This window comes from Echinops telfairi, unplaced genomic scaffold (assembly GCF_000313985.2).
Source record: "Echinops telfairi isolate 266 unplaced genomic scaffold, ASM31398v2 ScPeMD7_31;HRSCAF=116, whole genome shotgun sequence".
NCBI lineage: Eukaryota > Metazoa > Chordata > Mammalia > Afrosoricida > Tenrecidae > Echinops > Echinops telfairi.
The window spans coordinates 20,597,116-20,609,689 of record NW_022103928.1 but is presented as its reverse complement, the minus strand read 5'-3'; the positions used below and the strand labels follow the sequence as shown (position 1 = coordinate 20,609,689).

Below are 12,574 nucleotides of genomic sequence, written 5' to 3'. Positions count from 1 at the left end.
ATTACAAACTAACCAAAGAAAATCAGAAGGAATAATTCTTTAATCAAAATTGTAAAACTAAACAATTTCTGTCTATAGATAAAGCTAATTCAGAAAGATTAAGTGTAAGCTCTCCAGCCCTCTGATTCCTGCCTCTTCCCTCTAAGAGCGACACTCCACGTTTTTTCAATTAAGCAGTTTGACAACCTGAAGAATCCACAGTGCATGATTTAATGAGCACATACTGTATGCGCGGTAATCGGCAGGCTGACAGTTCGCTCGTTTTGAACTGACAAGAGAGCACTACACATTAGCAGGAAGGTTTTTTGGGGTCTCTTTTCATTAAATAAGCTTTACAGTTGAGGAACATTCCAACTGTATTGGCAAAGCTGTCACTGACGGTCCCCGCTGTGACCTGACTCCCTGTCACTCTCCAAGTCCTCAAGTCTTGACTGAGAAATTACTATGTTTTAAAACAAGGCCCCGACATGAAATATGGATATTTAGAGGCTCTCTGGCTGTCGGGGGTGATGTGGAGCCCGCCAAGTCATGACTCTCCATTAGTGGTTTTATGCCGAGCGGTTGCTAATGCAACACGGACCACTTCTTCATGCTGCCCGCTTTATAAGCTGGACTCTTCTTGGAGATAATGCCCAGAATGGGCAATTGCTTCAATATTTTAGAAGCAGTATGGTGCGATGGGATAAACCAAACCAAACCTAGGTTTCCTCCCTTAAGAAATAAGCGCATAGCCATTTGCTCTGTAAGGTTACTGAGAATCTTTTAAATAGATTCTCCCTGTGGCTGACAGCAGAATGGTACATGCCGAGTATTAGCAACTAGGCTTTATTCCCGGTTGATGAGCTTCCTTTGCAGCCACCATTCATCTGTCTCTGGAGACTTTTGCTTTGCTATGATGCTGAAGGGGTTTCAGCAGAGCTTCCAGATGAAACTAGACTGGATGATCTACTTCAGCAAATGAAAACAAGTGGGTCCCAGCAGCCTCCTCGGCTGTGCAGAGGGTTACCGTGAGTCAGGGCCTGACCTGATGGCGGTGAACCGAGCTGCAAGGTCTGGGGCTTTGAGGAAGTCAACTATACCCTCCTGAGCTCCTTCACCGGGGGGTATACAAGAAGGGAAACAGCAAGCCAATATTTATGAAGAATGTCCATCAGGCATTGGCAAATGTCTTTATAAATGTAGTCCCACGTAACCCTATCAACCTCTTAAAAAACAAACCCAACAAAAAACGCCTCACCGTCACTGAGTCCACTCTGACACATAGTAACCCCATAGGGTGGTGTAGGACGGCCTGTGTGTTTCTGAGACGGTAAGTCTACCGGAGCAGCGGGTGGGTTCTAATGGTGACCGAATGGCTAGTAACCCAAAGCCTACGCGTAACCTACGATGCCACCAGGGTTCCTGAACGTACCTCCCATATCCTGAACGAGAAACAACAACAAGACTCCTGCCATCAACTCAATTCTGACACATGGCAAACCTACAGGACAGGGTAGAACTGCTGCTGTGGTTTTCCAAGATTGTAACTCTTTACAGGAGTAGAAAGCCCTTTCTGTCACCTGTGGAGTGCCTGGTGGGTTTGAACTGCAGACCTTATGCATCACAGCCCAAGGCATAAGCACTACACCACACTGGAACCTATATCCTGAAAGGGAGATATTAATTGCTCCATCTTCATGAAATCTCAGAAGTAGGATTAAATCCTATAGATCATGGGAGAAATTTATTTCAATGTTTAGGGGCAGGAAAAGCTTTTCCTTCACTAACGAACTGACACATTTTACCTCTTTTGAGAGAATGGGAAATTCTTATCTTTCTCTTTTTGCTATGACATAAAACTCAGAGGAAATATCTGCTTAGTGTATATTGGCAACTTTGTTAGCAGTAATGTTTAGCAGACTTGCTTCCTGATTTTCTATATGTATTTACTAACTTTATTTTAAGATGGCTATGAACTCTGTCTCCCGGGGTGGTACAAATGGTGTAAGTTTCTCTATTCACCTAAAGGATGGCAGTTCAAACCTACCCAGTTAAGTCACACAAAAAAAGACTGGTAATGTCATTCTCGTAAGACTTCAACCAGGGGAGGGAAAAAAAAAATGAGGAGCTGATACCAAGGCTCAAGTGGAGAGAAAATATTTTTTAAATGATGATGGCAACATATGTACAAAAGTGCTTGAAACAATGGATGGATGGATGGATGAATGGATAGGTTGTGATAAGAGCTGTACGAGCCCCCAATAAACTGATTTAATAAAATTAAAAGGCTTCACCCAAGAAAACCCTATGGAGCATGGATGGACTATTAATGCATGGTGCCCCCATTGACTTAATGTCAATGTGCTTTGTTTTCTGTTGCTGGTGTTTTTGTTGGTTGTTTTTATGTTGTTGACAGATAGCATGGAGTTGATTATGATGTATAGTCACACGTGGTTTTTTAAAAATGTTATCCCAAATGACAGGGAGATTCCTTAACTCACTAGTAAGGGAGCAATGACCCAACCAGGCTAGAAAGCCTCACATGTAACATGGAAATTGCACAGAAAAATCTCACAAGCAAAGGCAGTGAAGCCATAAGTTATTGCTTGGGTAAGTCACAAGAACAAGCTCATTAGCCTTCTGTTTAAGAGAAGACAACGTGGAAGCATCAGCATCCTTATTTCTGAAATAGAAATACAATGGAAATCAGAAAACAACAATTGGGTCACAGGGCCCTCAAGCTGTGGGAAGAAGGCAGTGGAGAGAGCTTCATGATGAGAGCAGCAAATGTACAGATGTGCTTGACACATGGCTGGCTGGCTGGATGAGCCCCCAATAAAATGATTTGTTAAAAAAAAACCAAACAGCTTCATGTTTGGTAAAATAGAGGTTCTGCAGAAACAAAGGAAACCCTTATCTATTTTTTAAGATTGCTGTGAAGATTCAGGGAAAATACTTGCCAAATCATCTAAAATAGTATATAATATTGGCATTTGAAAGGTCTGAAATATTGACCCTTTATGAAATAAATCCAGATGTATTCACTGGAAGTTCTAAAACCCACATCGACAGACCCTTAAACACCACTTAGAAGCCATTTATCCCTCTGAACTTCATGCCCTGTTATAAAATGCCCTGACTGGGCCAAGATCCAGACCTGCTAGCCTTCTCTTGTGTCACCGAGTGCATGGAAATCCAGAGAACTTGTCCACATCTCTGAATCCTTGCTATAAACATGTCTATTGGTGACACAGAACTCCATCAGAAATGCACACATGTGGATTTTTTAGGTTTCCTTGTACCCAGCCAACGAGGCCAAAACAATGGGGCCCGTGTCCTTTTGAAAGCTGGCCCTGTGGAAGTAGCACTGGGTTCTAACGGAGAGGTCAGCCAGTCAAACCCACCCCCTCAGCAGGAGGAACAAATGTGGCAATCTGCTCTCTTAAGGACTTATGTCTCTGTCACTAGGTATGGAAATCGACTGGGTAGCAGCAGGGGTCGTTTTTCGCTTTTTGTGTCCATGTAAAATACTGAACTTCCTCACATTCCACAGACATTGACTGTACCTAGGATATAACCAGACCTGCCATTAAAATACTCATGTGTCTTCATGGGAGTCTAGGAAAGGGTACTACAAGCCTTAGGATGCATACCTAGTAGCAAAGTAAATAGACTTGGATTAGAATAATTCTCTTATCAGGTTTGATAACATAGAGGATCTGTTGTCCGTCCCCCAGGGAGGAGGTCACATATAGTTCCTTGTAATCGGTTCCCTCTTTTCAACCCACCCTCCCTCTACCCTCCCAGTGTCACCACTCATAACACTGGTCCTGAAGGAATCATCTACCCTGGATTCCCTGTGTTTCCAGCTCCTATCTGTACCAGTGTACATCCTCTGGGTGAAGAGAGACGTTGGACAGGGCAAGACATGACAAAATAACAATTTATAAATTATCAAGGGCTCAGGAGGGAGGGGGAAGTGGGGAGGGAGGGGAAAAATGAGGACCTAATGCCAGGGGCTTAAGTGGAGAGGAAATGTTTTGAGAATGATGAGGGCAATGAATGTACAAATGTGCTTTACACAATTGATGTATGTATGGATTATGATAAGAGTCATATGAGCCCCTAATAAAACAATTAAATAAAAAACAGAGGGTCTGTAGGAATGTAGGAAACCTTAATGAGATGTGCTGATACCCGAACCACCACAACGGGCTAAACATGTTACTCATGGAGCAACCTACTGAACATCCTCAAGGGTCTTTCACGGGCAAATGGGGGACATATCACTGGCTTCTAGAATTATTTTCCAATACTAAAATATTTATCCACTCATACACCAAGGGCATCAATCATAATAGATATAATAACTGTCCTGGTACATATGATTAAATAGAAGCTCTTTGGGAAGGATTGAATTATGAAGGTATCTAGCTTTACTACTGGGTCATGGGAGGTACTCAAACATGGAAAATGCATTAAATGAGAGAAACATACAATGGAGAAAATTATAATGAGGGATTTATAAGCAGTTAGGACCTCTGTATTTCCAAACCACATATTTTTCATCTGTCTGGTACATTCATTCCAGGATATTATTAAATGATTGCTAATGATTGTCAGTTTGAAATAATGATCTATATCCTTTGATTCAATATTGATACACTCGTCAAAATATTCTAGACTCAAAAATACACAATCTCACTTGGAATTTTAAAAGAATCAGGCATCTAAACATTTATAATTCTGTCTTCATTAATGACCCTTTTATCATTACTATGAAGTGCTATATCTTTGCTAATCCTGTTATCTTAAAGTTTAATTTGTTTGATGTTATTATAACTGCTCTAGACTTCTTAAGCTAACTGAGCCGGTTAGGTCTTTTCCCGCCAATTTAGTTAAACCTATATCTTTATACTCACAGGATATCTTAAAATAATATAGCTCTATTTTTAATTGATTCAGATAATCTTCAACTTTTCATTGACATGTCTTGTCCAATAGCACTTCATGTAATGATTTCTATGAATGCATTTAGAGCCATATTCAGATTATTTTCTATTGCACCTGTTCTTGTTGCCCTGTTCTTTCATCCCTGGCTTTATTTGGGATCATTTGCAAATGTTTCCATCAACAATTGTTCTAAGGATGAAACTATGCATTCCTGAAGTTCCATAGGCTGCTGTTAGTTGCTTTTGAGTGGCCTTATTCCTGGCAACCTCCTTTGTAACAGAATGAAACACTGTCTGGCCCTGCATCAATTCCACCTTTGATATGTTTGAACCCGTTGTGTCAATCCATCTCATTAAGGGTGTCCTTCATTTCTTCAGACCCTCTATTTTATCAAGCATTAAGTTCTTTTCAAAGGATTAGTCTATTTTGACAATGTGCTCCAAATAAGGCAAACTTTATCCAAGCTTGATCTTAGGAGTATTTTTTCTGCCAAGATTGATTTGTCCATTCTTCTGGCAATCTATGGTATAGTCAGCATTCTTCTTTAAGACCACAATTCAAATGCATCTGTTCGTCTACCTTCTTTTAGCATTGTCTAGCTTTGGCACGCAAATGGGACAAAATGAGAATTTTGGGTCAGGCACATCTTGGTCTCCAAAATGACACCTGTGCTCTTTAGAATCTCACAGAGGTCTTCTGAGCAGATGTGCTCAAGGACATACATCATTTGATATGTTGACTGCTGCTTTCAAGGACATTGATGTTTGAAAATGAGATTATTGAAAACTTCAATATTTTCTCTGTCATGATGCTGCCAATTGTTTTAGTCACATCCAGATGGAATTCATATGGAAGGCCGTAGTCTTTGCTGTCTTTTATCAGTCACCTTCCTTTTCAGCCAGCATAATTGTGTTATCTACGTATCACAGATGGTTAATTGATCTTCCACTGACCTTGATGCCATGGTCTTCTTAATGTAACCAATTTTCTCAGGTTATTTCAATGACACAGATTGAATTAGTATGGCTAAAAGTTTGCAACCCTACTGCACACCTTTCTCATTTTGAATCATGGACTAGCCCCTTGTTCTTTTCTAATGACTGTCTCCAGCTTCACCTGGGTGCAAATATGCTAGACCTCCCAGTTTTCATTATGTTACAATAGTTTACTACAATCCACACAGATGAATGCCATCCCATAAATAAAACACAGCTGAACATCATCTGGAATCCTCTACTGCAGCCCATGTGACATCAGCAATGACGTCCCTTGTTCCAGCTCCGCTCCTAAATCTGGCTAAAACTTCTAATGGTTCTTCACTGATATAGTTGCAGTTATTTTGAACAATCTTCAGCAAAAGTTTATGATATAAATGTTCCCATTCTACAATCCCTGCATTGTTTGATAACCTTTTTTAAAGAATGGGAAGCAATATAGCTCTCTTCCAGCTAGTTGGCCAAGTAGCTGTCTTCCAAATTTCTCAATGAGCACTTCCAGTATAAGATACATTTGTTGAGGCTTCTCCAATGGCATTCTGTCAATTCCTGAAGCCTTGTAGCCCACCTGTTCTGTGGGTGCAGCTTGATACCAGCAGTTCTTGATCATCTACTGTCTCCTGAAATGATTGAACATCAACCAGTTGGTGCTGGTACAATACGGTGTGTTCTTTCTGTCTTCTTTCAATACTTTCTACATCATTCAATGTGTTGCCCATATGATCATTGGGTATTTTAACACAAGGCTTGGATTTTCTTTTGAATTCTTTCAGGTTGAGAAATGTTAATCATGTTCTCCCTTTTGGTTTTCTAACTCCAAGTCTTTGCACATTTTATTCTAACACTTTAGCTTATTTGGTTGATCCACCTGTTGAAACCCTTTGTTACTTAGAGTTCATTTCACATCATCTCATATCCAGTTGGGAAACTCACACTGTATAAATTCATTAACCACCCCCCAAATCTGTAGTTTCCATATGTACTGCATAGGTGTAGATTCTGGGTTAGCAAGCATTTTCCCTTTTCTCTACTTGAAAACTACAATTTCACTGCTTCTAGCCTCCATCGTTTCTGATGAGAAGTTGATGTCCATTGACAGTATTATTCCCTTGAAAGTAATGCCATTTCCCCCCTGGCTATTATCAAAGTGTTCTCCTTTATTGTTGGTATTCAACAGTTTGAATGTAATGTGCCTAAACAGGGTTTTCCTTAAATTCATTCAGTTTTGGGTTCACTGAGTTTCTATATTTGTGAAATTATGTGTTCCTGAAAATTTGAGAAGGAAAAGGTGTCTATTTTTTTCAAATCATTTTTCCTATCCCATCCTCTTCCTTCTTGCCTTCTGGGATTCTAACTACATAGGTACTATACTTAAATTTTTAAAATTATTTTTCTTTCTGTTCTTCAGAAGGAGAACTTTTATTGCTCTAAATTGCTGACATGCTCCTCTGTTATTTCCTTCATGCTTTAAGCCTCCTCGAGTACATGTTTTTATGTCAAATGCTGTATTTTGCAGTTCAATTGAGCTCTTTTACAGTTTCTATTTCACCTTTTTATTCATGTGATTGCATTTTCCTTTCCCTTGTTGATAATGGCTATAATAGCTATGTTAAGATCTCTTCCCACTAACTCCAAGACCTGGACCATCTTTGAATTGCTCGTGCGTGACGATATCGTCTCTTTAGAATGGGTCACGTTTTCTTGGATTTTGATTTGTCAAATAATTCTGGGCTCTATCTTGGCAACGTATGAACATAAATGCTCTCCTACGAAGATTCTGAATTTTATTTCCCTGAAGAACACTGACTCGTGTGCTTTAGCAGGTAGTTAACTTGGCTACACGCAAATTAAAAACACTCTCTTTTGGGTGGCAGCTCCCATCTCAGTGTAGTTATTTCATTGCTATATGTTTCGCTTTGAGTATGTTCCAGGAGTTGGGGCTAACCAGAAATGTGAGAGCAATAAGGAGCTTTCCCCTCTCTCCCTCTCTCCTTTCTGGAATTCTAGTCTCATTTCCCCATAGCTCTGCTTAGCCTAAACTCTATTCTTTGAGTCTTCAAATAAAAAAGACTGAGAATTTTCTATGGGAGCTTAGCCAGCCCAAATTATGTTAAAATGACACTTCCCTTCATCCACATGTTTTAAATATGAGGGACTCACTTTATACTGGTACCTTATTCCAAGTTTTGTGTCTGGTCTTCCCATTAGAATCTGTCTGCTATTTCATTCTGTGTTGTCTCCAGATACTTGTGTATCTATGTGTGTATCCAGACTATATAGTTGTCACTAATGAGAATAGCAGATCCAGAAGGCTTTACAGAGCCATCCTGGAAGTGGAAGCCAAAAAACCCTTAAGAAACATTCCTCTGCATTTTCTAAAAATACTTAACCAAACAGAGTAACAGGTGGATTTAGGAGAAATTGGTTAAGTAGAGATTGAAATTAGACTTGAAGTTTCTTTACTCACCTAGTCAACCACATAAGGATATTCGGAATATCCTTTAACGTATAAAGTGAAATGACATCTATCTTACAGACTGGCAGCACTTAATCTCCAAGCAGTGAGGCTCGTACAGGATCATGACTACCAAAGATTATCTCCAGGATACTTTGTATGGTTATTTATTTTTCTACTTTGAACCTGGATAGCTTTATAACCTGTTTCATTGAGAATTACAAGAAGTAATATCTTAAGAGAATCATCACAATACCAAAACTAGTATCTTTCAATATGAACATACAGTTGATAAATGCACATGTCCTTCAAATAATGACCATTATATCTATCAATTCTTTTAAAAATAGCTTTATTAATATATCACCTATCAGACAATTTAATCATTCAATCACATTAAGAAGAATTTTGTAGTCATTACCACAATCAAGTTCAGAACATTTTTTTTGAACTCGTTGTTAGCGCCCCATTTCCGCCCCACCCCAAACTTCCCTTGCTGTGCTTCTCAAGAACCAAATTCACTGCCGTAGAGTCAATCCCAGCTGATAGGGACCCTACAGGTCACGGCAGAACGGCCTTTATGGGTTTTCAAGATTCTGAATCTTTATGGGAGTCGACTTTCTCCATTGTAGCAGCTGGTGGTTTTTGACCTGGCAGGTAGCAACCCAACATGTCAACACTGCATCGCCATGGCTCCTGGGTAAGTATAAAGCCAGTTGCTGTCTCTAAAGTTTTACTTATCTGGATTTCATATGCAAGAAATATATATATATATATATCATTTCTTGAACACTTCTTTATATCAGGCACCTTGATCAATGTAACAGATAAATTGAATCCTGTGTAACCACTTTATGAGATAGTTCCTATAATTAGCCTAAATTTGAAGATGATGAAACTAGAGCTCAGAGAGGTGAAGTGGCTTTACTAAGATCACACAGCAAATAGCAGAGATCTGGATCAGTCCACTCAAAAAGAAGAAATAGCAAAGATGGTGTTTGCTCTCATGAAGCCCATTATGAGGAGAGAGGAGAGGGATCTTTTTAAGCAGAGTAGTAAATGTGGGTTCTGAAAATAGAAACTATAACCTACTATTCTACTCTCCGTTAATGCCTAATATGAAAAATGATACCGTTTCAGACATAGCTTTCCGGTTTGACACCTTTCATGACAAAAAGAGCTTTGCTGCAGGCCTTAAAAACACTAACCAATGTTACAAAAGTTCCATCCAAGGCTCGGAGTAAGGGGCCATGCACCCCCAGGGCTCCGTTTCACCTCTTGCCCTACCCTGCTATGACACCTTCCTGGGTTTACATAGCCTCTCCAGACAGGCTGAGAGAGAGAAAACAGAAACGAGAAGCAGTACAGATGCCGGCTGTGTCCCACTACCATCTACATATAGTTGGGGAGCATGTCCGCAAGACATCACACTGTCTCACAGTCCTAGAAATCCTGCAGGTGATCCTATCCTATTTTGTAAACTTTGCCTAAGCCCGTGGATTTCATGTGACCACGGAATAAGAAAGAATGGAAGTAGGATCAAAAGTACCATATATACTCATATAGAAGCCGGATTTTTCAGCACATTTTTAATGCAGTTTTTGTGGTAAACTTAGGTGGCTTGGCTGATAGTCGGGTCAGCTTATACTTGAGTATATACAGCAAGTAGAAGATGCTACAGAGTAGACAAGACAAATACACAACAGGAGAACATGTATTAAATTGATTCAAAAAATAAATATGCATATTTTATTCTGGCGCATTGGCTGGGTATTCAATATATAGATTTATATTCATTAAATACACCAACTTATTTGCTAAGACCTGGGAAGGAGATGCACTGTTAAGAGAATAACGACGAAATGGAGTGCTAAAAATAAAAAAAGACGATGTGTACACACATGAGGTCTATGGAGAGGTTCAAAGAACACAGTTTACTGACAACAAAGTAGGAAACATTTACAATATTATTACAAGATTGCTAATAATAATCAAAAATTAAATGCATATTTAAGAACTACTCAAAGATCTTTAAAGGCAAGTAGTTGCTTTACTCTAGCTTCAAGGCTTTCTGTGAAAGCAATCCTGCTCTGTCTCCATGTACGCCATGAAGGCTTCCTCAAGATCAAGATTAAGAACACTCCCACACTATTGAATACCCAGCCAATGCCTCAGATCGGAGGCATGCCCCTGCTGCTACCCAGTTCATTTCAATTCCAAGACCATTTCAAAGCTATGCACAGCACAAGCACTTGACTTTGTACCTGCTCCACTTTACTCTTTATGCATAAAAATGATTAAACATGTATAACTGTATGGTGGGGGGGGATAATATAATATTATGTCGATCAGGGAACAGTTCAGTTACATTTCATGGAAAAGAAAGGTAATGCTTTCTTCAAAGACTGAAGTCATCACTCTTTTATTTTACTGACATAATATTTATATCCCAGTTTTCAAATGGCAGCTACAACTAGAAGTCAAGAGAGGATAAATTCGCTGAGGGAATCTAGTCCTGAAATTTCACTGTTTCAAAATCTCTATTTTATATGTACATAGGAATATCACCACTATTATACAAATGCCTTTCACAGGTCAATTATACGGAACTCTGAAAACATTCCAAATGAATCCAACCCTACCTCTCAGACTACTGCTACCTCCTGGATGTCGTCAGGGGCCGTTTGCACAAAGCTTGTCTCAACGGTCTTGGCAGGCAGCCAGTCCCCGGGATACCTATGATCACAAACAAGAAATGCAGGTTATCATGGGACAGGGACTCACGTGACTTCTAAGTACAACTTCCTTAGGAGCATTCGTTGCAAATACTGAGCTTGCATGACTGTGTTGGTTCTCTTGTGAGTCCAGGATAAAAGGGCATGTGTGATTTTGGCAGGCATCAGGATCACGTACACGAGAGAGAATGTGGCTCAGAAGGGTCTGAGTGACTCGCACAGAGCACCGTGCTCAGGACTGCCCTGATGGCAATATTTGATCCTCTTTGAGGTTTCGAAACTCCTGATGTTATAGCATTCCTGTTTGCAAAGAGAGGAGGCTTACCCCTTTGAACGTGGTAGGAAGAACACTTCTCTGATTTTGTAGTGTTCTGTACTATTAACCTGTCAGGAGCGCTGGTGCCAGAGGGGTTACACGTTGAACCAGGTGTGTACCTTGAACGCACCAGCAGCTCCACGGAAGGAAGATGAGGTTTTCTGTCCCCACGAAGATTTATGAGAAGTAACCTTTGAAGCACACCAAGGTCTAATACCAGGAAATGTGTGTGTCAGGGTGCATCCTTTTCACTATACTTAGTTAATCTGTAAGCTGAGCTAATATGCAGATAATACAAATTTGCTTGCTGAAAGCAAGGAGGACTCGAAGCACTTGCTGATGAAGATCAAGACTGCAGTCTATAATATGGATTACTACTTAATTCAAAAATACACAATCTGGACCAATAGACAATACATGGACCACAATAAATGGAGGAAAGATGGAATCTGTAAGTAGTAAGGATTGAATTTTTCTTCATGATCAAAGCTCATAGAAGCAACAGTCAAGAAATCAAATGATGTATTGCATTGGGCAAATCTGTTGTACAAGAGGTCTTTAAAATATGTTATAGCAAAGGTACCACTTTGAAAACTAAGGTGTACTGGGCCATAGCCATGGCATTTTCAATCACAATACATGCATGTGAAAGTTGGACAATTAACATGGAAGACTGTCAAAGAATTTAGGCATTTATATTATGGTGCTGGTAAAGAATATTGAAAATACCATGGGCTAACCGAAGAACAAATAATTCTGTCTTGGAAGAAGTACAGCCAGAATATTGCTCAGAGGGGAGTAGGGAGAGACTTCTCACGTACTTTGGACAAAGTAGAAGGGCATTGCAAAAGAGATATACCCTCAGGATGTAGACTGGCCCAGTTGCTGCCACAAACGATGCAAATATAACAGTTTTAAGGATGGCATAGTATTTCCTTCTGTAGTACGCAGACCTGCTCTCAATTATAACCAACTCAAATGCAGCTAACAATGATCTAACCAAACATGTGTGCTTATCTGTATTTTAAAACGTTTCTTGAAATAAGAAAGAGAAAATGGGTGCATAAGCAAATGTGGCGAAGAAAGCTGATGGTGCCCGGCTATCAAAAAGTATAGCGTCTGGGGTCTTAAAGGCTTGAAG

The 12,574-nt window shown here is 39.8% G+C and overlaps 1 protein-coding gene across 4 annotated transcripts in view; it reads right to left on the bottom strand.

Annotated features, from left to right (window-relative positions):
• The window catches only part of FHIT (fragile histidine triad diadenosine triphosphatase), a 1,817,667-nt gene that overhangs the window by 1,314,677 nt on the left and 490,416 nt on the right, over positions 1-12,574 (bottom strand). For all 4 annotated transcript variants that reach the window (XM_045289941.1, XM_045289943.1, XM_045289944.1 and 1 more), the window contains exon 4: positions 11,025-11,118. The gene's annotated coding sequence lies outside the window, so the exon portion shown is untranslated. The remainder of the gene's footprint in view (positions 1-11,024; positions 11,119-12,574) is intronic.